We start from the raw sequence: 15,457 nt of genomic DNA on the forward strand, positions 1-15,457 counted from the left end.
CTTCTCTTTAAATTATACATATTCCTATGTGCAAATCTTGGAAAAGTTCCCAGAAATTTGTTTAATTCAGGTTGGGCCATAAGGATACGCCAATTCTTTTCAATTATTTGCTTGACATATTTGGATAAATTGTTATATGTCATAACATATCTTAAAAAATTATGTGACATGTTATTCTCATTTATTTGGTATGCCAAATCACTGAAAAATGGGCATGCATAATTACTTCTATTATTCAATATATCATCCTTTATTTCATCAACTTGTATCCTCTTATAACCTCTGTTGTAAAATTCATTACAAGTTAATTCCATTTGCTGTTCACATTTACCGACATCTGTATTAAGCCTACTGATGCGCAACAGCTGACATTTCACTATCCCACGAAATCCGTGGCTTGCATGCATACTGTTTGTGTGTTTATACCTATTAACTTGTACTTTCTTCTGAAACACTGAAGTTTCTAACATATTATCATGATTTTTATGTATTGCCACATCGAAAAATGACATTTTGGTATTAGATGAGCACATCGTAAATTTTAGAAAATCAGTGGTGTTATTCAAATAAGTAACAAAATTTACTAACTGCTCTTGTGTTCCTCTCCATAGGAAAAAGCAATTGTCTACAAAACAATGGTAAAATAAAATATTATTTTTATATGAATTTATATTGCAATACACGTAGTTTTTCTCCCATTGACTTAAAACTATATTGGCATATGTGTTAGCCAAGGGCGTACCCATGGCTACACCAGAAGTTTGTAGGTAATATTGTTTATTGAATATAAAGACATTTTTCTCCAAGATTATTTCCAATGTACTACACAAGACCTCAATATCCCTACCGTTATTATTGGTATTTTCACAAAAGAAACTACGTACAGCATCAATTCCATAGTTATTAGGTATGACTGTGAACAAAGATGCTATGTCCATAGTCACCATTAAATATTCCTGTTCTTTATTATTACTACTCCACTGATGTAACTTCCTTAAAAAATCCCCTGTGTCCTTTATATAACTGGGACACAGAGTCAAATATTTACTAAGTCTTTCTTGAATATAAATAGACAAAGGTTCTGTCACCCAACCTCATCCTGATACAATGGGCCTCATCGATGGCTGTGTGAGAAATTTATGTAGCTTAGGAATACCATAAAGGACCAGAATGACTGGAGTTGGAACAGAAAAATAATTGAATATACCTAAACTAATATCACCTTGTGCTTGTAAGTCATATACAAACATGTTCACATCACTAATATTTTTTTGACATCAGCTATAGTAATCTCCTTGAACGTTTGTTTATCATCCAAGAATTTATACATAAGTTCTAAATAGTTAGTTTTGTCAAAAATCACACTAGCACTGCCTTTATCTGCTTGCTTAATTATAATGTTTTTGCTTGCAAGTAAAGACTTATAAGCCTCATTCTCATTATGTGTTATATTATATGAATGTGCTTTTAATTTGTGCTTAGACACATCATCATATAATTGTCTTAGTTCTTCCTTACAAACAGAACTAAAGGCATTTAATACAGGAAAGTTATTAGGAATAAACACACTTTTTTTTTAACTTCACTTGAACACCACTGTGCATATCTTTAAAAAACATTTTCAAACTAACATTTTGCACAAACATCTTTAAATCGGTCAGGGCTTCAACTATAGTGTCATTACCGCTTACAATGAATTGTAAGCCTTTATCTAGAAGCCTCTCCATATCAACAGTCAAATTAAGGGAAGACAAGTTCACAACTGATGAGTTCAGCTTATCGGTCACTTTCGCACCTGTTGGTTGTTCGGCAAAGGACTGCTGTTTTTCCTTCTGCCCACATTGAAGTTGAAACATTGTTGCGAGCGACCTCTTGATTGGGTCCGATTCCTTGTATCTACCTTCTCGGGCAAATTTGGGACTATTGGTTTTGTGAGGTTTAAAAAAAACTCATTTTGTTTGACTTGCATATCTAAGTAGCTAGTCTACATATACATTAAAGTGTATATATATACAGAAAAGCAGCTAAAACAACACTAAAACAATTCAGATGCAGTGCAACCTAGAGCACTTGAGTTGTCGCAATATTAAGGCAAATACAGTTTTAATAAATGCACTAAAATATACTCTATATTTCCAAAATGTTTGAGAAGCACAGTCAGAACACAAGGAGATTCAGGCATTTTTTTTTTTTAGAAAGGGAGAAAGGAGGAGCAGAAGGAAAGAAACTAAATGGGTTGGCCTTCTCAGATATTCTCTCTGTATTAGGTAGAATGAACTAATGACACTAGACTGGGAGGAGTGTCCAAGATCAAATTTAGAGTAGGGGCGGGCAACTGCAAGGCCAGCAGGTATAAAGACAAGATGCCAATAGGGAGGGAGGATGGGAATCTATTTTAGGCAGAAAACACTACAGAAATGTTTCTCACAGCAGAAAACCAGCAGTGAGCCAATAGCTATGAAATTCAGTACAAGTATGCAGTATACAATAACATTTCTATAAATATCTAGAATAAGCAATAACTACTAAAAATAAGCAAAAAAAGGGCTACCTATTGCTATATATCACAGATCAGGTGCTCCTTCTCAGATAGCTCTGTGTGTAATGGCTGAAACACTCAAGTTAACCTCTTCAGTAGCAGAAAGTTGAAACCTGAAACAACTTTAAAAAACCTCAAAAGAACCAATGAGGTGCTTTCTCCAAGCCATATACCTGGCAACCCCACTATACAATGACCATAAACACTAAACTGTCACTGAGGTGGAGGATGGTCTTTGCTAACTAAGATGGCCTGGACAATGAGCTCAAAAAACAGCCTCTAACAAACAACTAGGCCCACAAACACAATCAGGAATATGAAGAATATTACAGCTACTACCTAAACTATTTTAGGCAGAGCACACTACAGAAATGTTTATCACAAACACAATCAGGAATATGGACAATATTACAGCTACTACCTAAACTATTTTAGGCAGAAAACACAACAGAAATGTTTATCACAGCAGAAAACCAGCAGTGAGCCAATAGCTATGAAATACAGTACAAGTATGCAGTATACAATACAATTGCTATAAATATCTAGAATATGCAATAACTACTACAAATAAACAAAAAAAAAGGCTACTTATTGCTATATATCACAGATCAGGTGCTCCTCCTCAGATAGCTCTGTGTGGCAAGGCATTTTACAAATAGAAAAGCCACTAACAATAGCAGATTTGCATAAATTCATGGGGATCAGGAATTATAACAGAGAATGTATACAGGATTATGCAGCTGTGCCAGCTCCTCTATACAAAATGTTGCAGGAACAAATGAACTCCACCTTTGTAGAGTGGGGACCACATGAGGATGAAGCATTTTCACAAATAAAGGTAAAGTTAGCACAAGCTACAGAATAAGTAGCACAAAACCAATGTTGCCATTTGTGTTACAAGCAGCAGCTGGAAAGAAAACATTATCTATTGTATTGTTACAGGAATGGCCACATGGTAGTAACAACAGGTTGGAAAAACATTATATCCTGTCACTTTCTGTAGTCAAAAAATGACTCCAGTGGAACTGGGCTACTACCCATGTATACAACAATTATTAGCCATTTACTGGGGTATTAAGCAAACTGAGTAGTTAACCATATTTTCCAGCATTATAGTACAAACACCACATCAAGCGGTAAAAGCACTAGTAGACAATTTTGAAATAAATAAAATCACAGACGGTATTAGCCAAGCAGTCTTTGCAAAATGGATGGCACTTTTTGGAATGATAACTGTCATCATACAGACAGGGGGCTAATATTGTTTGTCAAATCACATGGGAAATGAAGGAAAACAGCATAACTGCTTAGAAAAAATAATGAAACGATGTACAAGTTTTAGCATCCAACTTTGACCATTTTAAGTCATCCGTCTTTGTAGACAGAGCATGTTTTTTAGGACAAAGGTAAATACTGGACAGAATTTGCTGTAGTTCCAGAAAATCCCAAGTTGGGGTCTTCTGAACTGATCAAGTTACCAGGATGCATGTGAGCTCAGAGAGTTGAATTAGAGGGAGTACTGTATGTCCTTAAATATTACAATCCTGTTAACATTTTCTCAGACAATGCCTATATAATAAATTCTTTAAGACTGCACATGGACACTTGGGTAATACAAGGATTTGTAGACAGTGCAGGCAAACCATTGTGACATGCTGAAATATTAAAAGGCATATATAAAGTAATAATAATGTCAAACCAGCAGGGGCAATACAGTATCTTAAAGGTAAAAGCACATCAGAAACTGACAAGTAAAACTTTTAGGTTAAATGCATTAGCTGATACATTAAAAAAACAAGCAGCAGAGAGTGGAAAAGAACTTCCAGAGTATGTATATACTGATACAGAACTCAGTGCCTTAAAAAATTAGACAAAGAATCAATTGAGAAAGACCTTATAAATATTCAAAAATAACAGGCCTTAAAAGAAGAAACTGATCAATGCCTGCCAGCAGGAATACCACCAAAGAAATATTATGCATACACTACTTCTAAAGGATTGCAGTTGCCATACGTGCCATTTCAGTTGGCAAGGCAGTTGGTCAAGTTAAATCACCAAATACTGGGGCATCTATGAGCTGATAAACTATGGCCAGTTGTAAAAGAAAAATACTGAAACCCAAGTTTAAAAAGATCAGTAGGCTAATTGTAGAAGAATGACTAATTTGTTTGCAAGTAAATGCTAAAAGTAAAAAACCTCAGTTACATGGAGTACAGCCAGAAGATCGGTCATGGTATGCAGTTCAAATAGATTATGCAGGTCCCTTGTCAACAACAAAGGGAGGGTATAGATACCTACTAATAGTAGTGGGCATCTTTTCAAAGTGGGTAGAGGCAATTCCTACTAAAACTATGACTGCAAAGGCAACAACCGAAGCTTTATGGAAACATATTTTCTGGCATTGGGGAGGGTCTATATTATAACCTCAACCATTCAGAATGTCAACAACCTCTTCATCGTCACATATGTGTCAAGCATCCACATCAGCAAATAGCCACATCATTGATTTATTTCCAAGGGAAAGAAATCGGTAGGCCAAACAGGCATGACACAATACAACAAGCACTCTAACGTAGGGGGATTCACCCCCACACCCCCCAATGTGGAGGGCTATGCCCCACACACCCCCTTAACTAAATATACTAACTCTGAGATCACACTACAGTGGGGAAAAGGGCAGATGTAAGACAACGGCCAACCAATTTCTTTCCCTTGGAAAGAAATCGATGATGTGGCCATTCGCTGAAGTGGATGTTTGACACATGTGTGTTGATGAAGAGGTTGTCGACATTCTGAATGGTCGAGGTTATAATATAGACCCCATTGGGGATGGCCAAGAATTACAGAATAAGACAATGGTTCGCAATTTGTAAGTGACCTAATAAAGCAAATGTGTAATCTGTTAGGAATTCAGCAAGGATTTTATGTGCCTTATCACACACAGTCAAATAGAATTGTAGACCAAATGAATCATGCTCTCAATGACCATCTCAAAAAAGCATGTCTTGAAAAGGGAAATGTATGGGTGTAACATTTTCCAGGCATACTTATGGGCATAATGGCAACACCTAACAGTAAGACAGGAATATCTCCTTATGAAATCATGACAGGGAGAAAAATGCCTTTACAGTTACTTTTTGATCCTGATACACCAGATGGTAGACCTATGTTAAAAATCAGTAAGTATCCACAATGGTTAAAACAGCTTACAGAAATATGTGACTACAATGCAAGTGAGCAAGCTTTCCACCTATGGAAAAAGGTCTCAATATTACCACCAGAAGAACACCTTCCCTGTGGAATAAAGGTATTAGTAAAAATGTTTCAGATGGAAGGACCATGGTATAGCAATCGGTAGGGACCTTTTGAAGTAGTGGAACAAACAGGTCCATTGGTGCACAAAATTAAAGGTAAAAAAAAACAGAATAGTGTTAGAGCATAAAGCTCAAATGAGAATAAACGAAAGCAGTAAATAGTGTCACAAAAGTGACATGCATGTATTTTCTTTTCATAAAAATGAAAATGAAGCTGCCTAAAGTACACTTGTTTAGAATACAGAAGATCAAAAGTCAGACAATACCAAATGTAAATTATGTAAATACCTCTATTTTTAACTGTGTGTTAGTTCAGCCAATACCTCTTTTGTTTTTACAACATTTTGTAATTGTATAATAGCACCAGGAATAGCAGAGACTCCAGCAAAAACAGCATACAAAAGCAATGTTAGTAATATAAGGTTGGACTGGGCAAATGATGTTGCAAATATAATTCAAAGCAATTTTTCTTGTACAGAGGGACAAAAATATCATGTTGGAAATCTTTCCTTAGAACAGAGTGTCACAGTCTAGAAAACAGCCAGAGGACAGGCATACATTCAGTTTTCTCAGTGTGAAGCAAATATATTTTTACAAAACTATACTGCAATAAAATGCTACATACTACAGGGGGAAAGGGCACTTTTACAATTTTACACTGACTGTGTAAACAGTACTGCAGAAGGGACTAAAATAAAGGTACAAGAGGGAAACATACTGATTTGTATTAGTGATTCAGTAATTGTTGGAAGACAACCTTGCCTTTTTGTTATCCAAACCTTTAATAATAATCCCACAGCCAAGTTTGATCAAGTAATCAGGGTGCCATCAACATGTACAGTAGTGAGGCAAAACTACCAAAAAACAGTACTACATTTTAATATTTCATTCCCCCTGACACTACTGTCTGTAGAAGATGAAGTGCTTGGTATAATACTCTTTTAAGGAGTATAGGGGCAGTCCTAGGTACATTAAATTCAATTGACATAGAAGTATTGGCAAGCAGATTAAAATTGACAGGCTAGGATGTTTCACAAATAGTGCATTTACAAGCACACTGGTTCCCTACTATATGTTCGTCACAAAAGAGACATTTGCATTTTCAAAATGAGATTTTGCAACATTTTAATGATTCTTTAATTAGCAGATTAGGGTTTGATGTTAATATTACAACATTTGTAGATTGGACTAAATGTACTTTGCAGTCTTTGTATGTACAAATACAAAAAAATTTAGTCCAAATAAAAGTCATTTCTAGTAATGAATATGTGTGGAGAACCATGTTTGAAAAACGGATCCCAAGTACTAACTAGATTGAAATGCATGGGCAGCAAACAGTCTACACAAACACATACTGTACAGGAAAAGTTACACATTATAATATAACAAGTTCAAAAGTAATGTGTCAAGTTGTAGTTCTACCATTGTTTTTTTGGACCACCATTCTATCCGTATCAGTACTGGTTACCCCAGCTAGAGGGGATATATGGATATACAAAATCAAACTCACAAAACTGAACATTGCACTAATATGACTAATGGACTGGTGTGTGGTCAGCAGAACCATGTTTTTTACAGCATTCCGTAAATCTATGTAAATGGACAATTTTACCTTTTAGTTTTGAAATATTTTCAGAAATAGGCCCACAGTTTGTATGTATTGTAACAAATCAAAGTTTACCATTTACTAAACAATGTTCCTTTTCAGGTTGTCTTAACAACATCACACATCTAACCTGGCATAATAACACATATGTGTTTATTCCCAAAAACAAGGCTACAATGCCTTTATGATGGAATCCACAGACATTGTCAATGATCAACATAGGTTTTCCATTAAAATCTTTACATAAAGTTATAAGTGAAAGCAAACAGTTAATTCAACAGTTACAAACGGTAAATAGAACAATCCTAAGTCATGAATTAAATTCTGTAATTGTAAAAAACAAACTAATTAAGCTTGCAAAAAAACTGAAGCAGACACAGCCCATAATTTGTGGGACATTTTTACAGGATGGTCTTCAAAAGGAAAAAAAAAAGTTGTTAGATTGGATTATACATCCAATTCTAATAGTAATGCTTATTATCATTGTGTTGACAATATAGAATTGTGTGTTAACTTGCTGTACCAAAAGAAAACTAAAGGTTTTATTTCCCAATGTGTTCTCTGTAAATCGTGATGAGAATTATGATTTCACCAAAAATATATATAAATGTAAACTGTTTTGTGTGTTTTAAAACAAAAAGGGAGAACTGTTAGATATATATTTAGACATTTATAACAGTGCATATATACTTCTGTTTAGAAGATATATGTAATAAAATATAACAGTGCATGTACACATATGTTTGCTAGTTAGATGCATGCACATTTCTGTTTGCTAGAATATATGTAAGAAAATATAGTCAGTTAGATGCATGTACATTTTTGTTTGCTAGCATATATACATTAAAGAGTTAAACTGCTCTTATCTGAAGGCATCCAACTGTGTATGTAATACAAAAACTTTTTGTGTCTGGTACAAGCTTCAAGGAAAATTACAGATAAGAAACCAGGTGCAGGGAGTATCTGAGACAGAAACAAAAACAGAACTTCCTAGCAGAAACAAAGACTCCCTAAAAGTTTAAGATTATTCACCTTAAAACAGAATACAATGAACAGGCTCTGTGATATCAGAAAAATACCAAAGTACTGACTTTGATTCCAAAGACTCATTTCATAAAAATGTATATAAAGGACATTGAGAGTGTATGATGTTAGATCTGGTATATATACTGGAGATTTGTTAATCTATACTGGTCATGAAAAACCAAACCTCTAACATTAAAGCTGTGAACTGTACAGTATTTTACATGTCATATGTTACATAGACAAGTTATTTTATTAGTACGGTGCATAATATAGTGCTGAAAAAGTTATAGTCTGCAAAGTTCAGTGCATCAATCAGACTTTGGTTCCAGCAAGGCACCAGCAAGCAGAATCAAAAAGCATACATCACACATCTGCATTTAATTTTTCGACATACATGCATGGTTAACCCCTCAGTCTGTTGTGTGCATTTATATGCAAAAAAATGAGTATGTCTGAGAAGCACTTTTTCTGTAGCAAGGATTAAAAAATCACCACTGTGAAAAAAAATGTTTTGAACTTTATGCATAGGTTTGAATCCCGCATTATAAAAATTAATTTTATCAGTGTATAAAACCACACAAAAAATGTGTTAGGTCATAAAATTTATGCCCCCAGTATATGTTTGCATAGTTAAATCACCTATCAGTTACAGCAGCAAACAACCTCACACTAATACCAAGTGTCAGATTAACCTTCCAGTTTCAAAAATTACTTTGATCTCTGTTTGACACCATTGCTTTCCACTTAACATCACACAAACATGGTTGGCATCATTGTTCGGGTTTGCACACTACCAGTAAATGCGATAGCAGGCATTGGCAGGAAATCATTCTTAATTATTGCTGTTTTCCCTGATCAGACATGTCTGATGGTAGAAGTAAAGATACCCACTTTACGATACAGAGGTGAGGTGTTGAGGAGTCCAGAATCTTCTCTGGACTCCTTGTAAAATGTTACAGCTGAAGGCTCTTTCAGGGGAACTATACCAGCTCCCAGTGCAAGTCAAAGACTTGGAATAGTCTGACCAAGGCTATTTCTAGTGTGACTGGCATTTCACACACTAGAAAACAGTATAGGCATCATTTCAAGGACGTGAAAAGGCACAAGAGGGATACCTTCAACCAGCAGCTGGATGAGTTCAGGACTGCTGACATCCCACAGTTGTGTAATTATACTGATAAAGAAAATTTATAATAGATAGAAAGCTGTATGTTGGCAAGATTGGTATACATAATGCTCATCTCTTGTTCTCTTCTCTTTATTCCATGGCCAACATAGAGATTATGGTGAATACAGATGCCCATGCTGAACATCTAGAGGGACTGAGAGAAGCAAGGGGTATGTATGCAGCACAACAGAGCTATTATTTTAGCTAAATTATTTATTTTCTATACAGTTGTAGCAAAGTAAGCATGTGTATCCTAACTATAAAAGCAAGCAGGTGTACTTCAGCCTGTAGCACATGCCAACTGTAGGAGTCAATTATAATACTGCAGTCAGACATTTTGGGTTCAAGTAGCACAAGTAAGAAATATATAGTAAAATTCTTTAAAAATATTTTACAAAATTTAATTTCAACACAAGGGGCATAAATGCCCTGTGGTTAACTTAATCTGTATAACTGGACCAAGCATATGTGCAATACATACCATTTCAAGGATTAGTTTAACCAATCCTTACTTATAGTCTGTAGTTCATAAGAAGTAAACTTAATTGCAAATGTTGAGATAAAATGCTTTATTATTGTGATAATGTATTGTTTGTCACATATGATGGTTCTAATTTTATCTCTTTTTTTATCTCTCATCCCACCCTTATCTCATTTATTCGATGTGTTGTCAAAACATTTCCATGTTATCCATCTGTGACAAATTATAAAATGATTTACAGCACAGGGAGGTAGACCATCCTCCATGGCTCAGCCTGTTCCCACTCCACTGGCTCCTGCACTGATGCTTAGCACATCTGGGGCACAAACTGACAGTATTGCCTCTGCTGCCCCTGCACTAACCTGGGCCTTAACATCAAGTAGCACAACCCTGGCAACTGGTGCTATGGTACCCTCTTGGAGTAGTGGCAGAGATGGGGATTTTATCACCCATCAGGAGATGCCAGCAATGGAAAATAGGGTCATGCTCAGCAACACTGATGCACACCTACACTGGATGGAGAGTCTGCACTCACTAATGATCTATAGGAGAAGATGTCAAGCACTCTAACAGCCAACAGAGTAAGGGGACAATGATGGCAGTCCTACTGATGAGGACTAGATTCTCAGTATCCCCATGTTTGATGGGCATCGGTATCTGTTGTCCCTGCCTTAACCCCAATCGTGGTGTCCCCCAACCTGTAGTGTCCCTCACTGTGCTTGTTTCTTGTCTCGTTTGTCCTGTTTGCTTGCATCTGCTTCCTCACCTACCTTATTTACCTGGCCAAGAAATACTTATGTCCCTCATTCCTCTGTTACTGAAGTGAAAAACAAACGAGCACCTGTCCCACAAAAAAAAAAAAATATATATATATATATATATATATATATATATATATATATATATATTGTCCCATACATGGCCTCTCAACTTCACATGTCTTCTCTACACACTCGATTTGGCCCAATTGACTATAAAACATGATTGCATTTCTGATGAGGTTTGCATACTCAGCAAACGAAAAGTGCTTGAAGTGTTTTTAATAAATTGTTGGTGTTTACTCTACTGCTGCTGCAACCATTTTTTTGTTTTTATCTAGTCTGTTTTGCCGTTGAGTTTCCATGATTGCATTGTTGCCACCCCTCTTTGTTGAGGTGACAGTCCAAATTCAGCTAATATTATGTACAAAGTTTAATGTTATACTCTTGAAGAAGTGGACAGCTATGATTCCTTCCTACCTTACTCCTGCATATCCTTATATTGTTTTCCCTTTGTTTTTCCTCTTGCTTGCCCCCCATTTCACCACTTTCCTGTCTACCCCATTTTAACACCTTTAATCTGGTCAAAAAATAGAATCATACACAACACACAGAAGGAAAAAAAAAGCAATGGACCCCTTCACTTTTTTGTCCTCTGTGCTTGCTCAGAGGTTGGCATTGTGCACCAATGCCAAGCAACAGTGAATGGCTCTTCAATGATGTGGTTACTTCCATGCAATGCAACTTACACACTGCAGAGAGGTAACACACAGTGAATGTAGTATAAACGATTATTTCATTGCATTATCAATGCATATTTAAAAGTATTAGATAGACCTGAATTCAAGCCCTATATCATCTCAGCTCCAAAAGAAATGTGTCGATGCATTTACACCTGCTGTGACAGAGTCAGATAAGCAGTATGTGTGTTTCTTAAACTCAGTACTCAGAACTCTCATAATTTTAGCAATTAGGCTTGGTTTGCTCACAGAGCAACTATGTGCAAACAGGGAAAGCAGTAGAAATGTGTGTCTCATATGTGCAAACATTTTGCAATCAACAGAGCAAACCAGCTCTTTGGCGGTATGCTATGGAAAGTGCACAATAGCATGTATTACTTATGTTTACTGTCCATTTAGTCTTCATCCCATGATAGTACATGCAAAAACACAAACAAAGGAAGGCACATTTTAAGAAAAGAATGCATATTTACACTGCAGCAATCATTTACCTCTACCCATGCACTTCAAACTTGGTCTCTCAGAACTTGTTCACAAACATATCGACTAAACTGCAGAAATAAATAACAACAGCTTTCTTATATACCATGCACATCTTTATGACAATACACATTCTGATTTTCCAGTACTTGTAGTAATGTGGACAGCTCTATGCAAAAAGTTTGCAAACCTGTCTTTTTAAGGTATACCTGCACATTGGAAACAAAACAGCAAATGTTATACTTTACACACTCATCAATGTGGTAACATGCAGATCTTTAATGTCTTGACAGTTGTAAATTGCTAGCTATCCATTTCAGACAGGCCTCCTAATATCTCTACTCAAACATCCAATAATGATCTTGTCATCTGAAATAAATTGTCCTGCAGCCATGTAGAAGTCAGACTTGTGTCATGGCACTTGCATTAAGTACTGAGTTCTCTAGTCTGTGTACTTAGTTAAGTAAGGGTTTTACTCTCACTGCAGTCAACTGGTGAGTGTTCAGTACAGTGGTATTATAACATCCTCAGACCTGGATGGAATGCCATGACTTATGAGGTGCATGATGTAGAAGGCTTTCCTTACTACTTTGAAAACATGGTGGTTGAACTTCAGATTGCTATCTACATGTGTTACCAGGTCCTGAACCATTGAGTTTGAGCTGGGGGCACTGTCAATACTGTAATTACCGGGAAATTCCACTTTGCAAAAGGCAATAATAATGGCAGTATTTTACATAATGTTTTAGATATGTGGCTTAGCACCAGTTGTTTGTCTGTGTTAGCCCCTCCTGTAATATGTTAACATCACTGGGAGACTCAATGATGACACCTAAGTTGCAATCATCAGCAAACTTGGTAAGTCAAAGGACATCTAATTTAGCCCAGACTTCTGAGAAATAGATTTTGAACAGTAAAGGACCCAGCAGAGATCCTTATGGTATGCCACTGGTGACGGCTGTACTGGTAGAGGTTGATTGACCAACTTCAACTTTGACAGTATGTGTTCTGCCGGTGAGCCAATTGGCTAACCATCTAGGAATTACCAGGGATCGGTTCATAGGTGTTTACTAGGCTAACAATCACAAGGGCCTTTTTTAAGCCTAGCCATGCATCCCAGTTCTCTGACAAGTTCTCCTACCCTTCATAAGTGCAAGCAAGGGCTTGGGAGATGCATCTATTTATTTATTTTATTTTATTTTATTTTATTTTACATTTGATGAACCATTTACAGGTTGCCTGTGTCCATTAAAGATATAGGTGCCAAGCCAAGGATGAATTTCCTGTTCCTCATCCAATTGTCTGAGTTACACATGAATTGGATTAGGGAGGAACTCTACTTCAAATAGACTGGGAACCTGTTCCAGAGACAAGGTAGTCTCTGGGGTACATAACTGTATCTCCAGCAGGTACTATTTATATTACAGGCAAGGTTTAAGCCTTTAGAATGGGTAATTCTGGTGTTGTTTCTTTTGTGGATATGCAGGAAGTCCATCAGAGTGGGGTATGACAATGCCCTGTATGACAGCCATAGATCTCCCCAAAACAGCCTGTAGGAGGCAAAATACAGGATATATGCCTTGTATTCTTTTAGTGAGGAGCCTCTGTGGACATTCCAATTGTAGGATATTCCTGGTTAGGTACATACAAAAGAGGGCATTGTACTCAGTGATAGGTCTGATGAATGCTGAATAGAGTGGAGCAATGACTTCCTTGGACTTAGATGCCATACCTTTGTTTATAAGTTGTGCAACATAGAAAAAGTTGCGTAACATAGAATGATTTCCTCACCACTGTATACACGTGATTATCAAAGGCTAGATTACTATCTATGCATGTCCCTAATTTCCTGACTACTAGGTCAACTCTAAGGGTTGTGTTGTCAGTATGATAGTTGCCAGGGATGCATGACTTCCCGAAGGATACTATTATGCATTTCTTGACATTTAGTTGTAGTCCATGGTTCTGACACCAGTTGTTTGTTTCTGTTAGCCCTTCTTGGTGAACATTTGTGTCAGTGTGGGATTCAATGAAGCTCCTAATTTGCAATCATCTGTAAATTTAGTCAGCCAGAGACCACTGACATTAGCCTTGAATTCATAGAAGTAAATGCCAAAAAGCAGCGGTCCAATGACCGATCCCTGAGGGGCTGCACTTGTGACTGGCCTCTGTGTAGAAGTAGATTCTCCATTTCTAACTTCCTGGGTTCTGCCTGTGAATCAGCTGGCTAGTCACTGGGTGACATATGGGTTTGTACCAAACCTCTTGAGGTTGTCAACAATACTTGAGTGGGGTATTGTGTCAAATGTCTTGGCCAGGTCAAGGTAGGCAATGTGAACCATATTGTTCTCATCCATTGCTTTGATGACCTTCTCAAGGAAATCCACCAGGTTGAGTAGGCATGCCCTGCCCTTGATGAAACCAAACTGGGTTGGGTCTCTTTAATTTCCAGAAAATTATCAAAAATGCTCTTCCAAAACTAACATACTTCAGTTCATGAATTTATTTAAGTTGTACACTCACCATGACTAGCTACACTTTAAAGATCCCAGTTTTCAACCTATGATAAACCACCAATTTTGTTTGATCACAGTTATTGGAAATTTAAATTCCTTCATCTCCTTCTCTAAGAATTAACTTTGTCTTGTCAAAGTTGCTTGCATAGAATTATGTTCAAATTCAGATATATACAATATTTTATCCTACCTATATATCCGAACTGTGAACTGTATTCAAGTACTATGGCTTAACTCCTGAAAAGTTCACTCTACAAAATGGTCGGCGGAAGTATACTGTGCATGTATTTCTGAAATTGGGACAGTATTAGAATATGCCAGGTGATTTTGCTGCTCTTGATAAGATATCTGTTACAACACCATGAAACATTGTTAAGACAATACTTGAGAACATGAATATAATAATGTTTAATAATAGGTGAAGTAACTATGTTTGAAAAAGACCATATTTGCATTAACAGTAAAATCTAAGACATTTAATTACCCAAATATAGAAACAAAATCACATAAAAATAGAATATAGGAAGTACCAAAACAAAATTATAGTAAACATATTAAACAGAATATAAGAGATCCATTAAAAATAACAGAGAAAAATCCTAGAGTCATAATTCTGGAATTAAAAAAAAAGAATGAAAGTCTAACAGAGATTCATAGGTTCATAGGTAGGTCCTGGGCTATCAGCCCTGGGGCCTATATAAGCCTAGCCAAAAAAGTTCCCTGGCTTTCGCCACCCAAAAAATTTATTTTCCTGTTCCCCTGTCCAGCAGAGCTGCAGAAGTGATCCTCAGGGTGAATTTCCTATTTCCCATCCAATTGTCAAGATTTT

Source organism: Protopterus annectens, chromosome 8.part0, assembly GCF_019279795.1.
Source record: "Protopterus annectens isolate FY-2018-M chromosome 8.part0, PAN1.0, whole genome shotgun sequence".
NCBI classification, from domain to species: Eukaryota; Metazoa; Chordata; order Ceratodontiformes; family Protopteridae; genus Protopterus; species Protopterus annectens.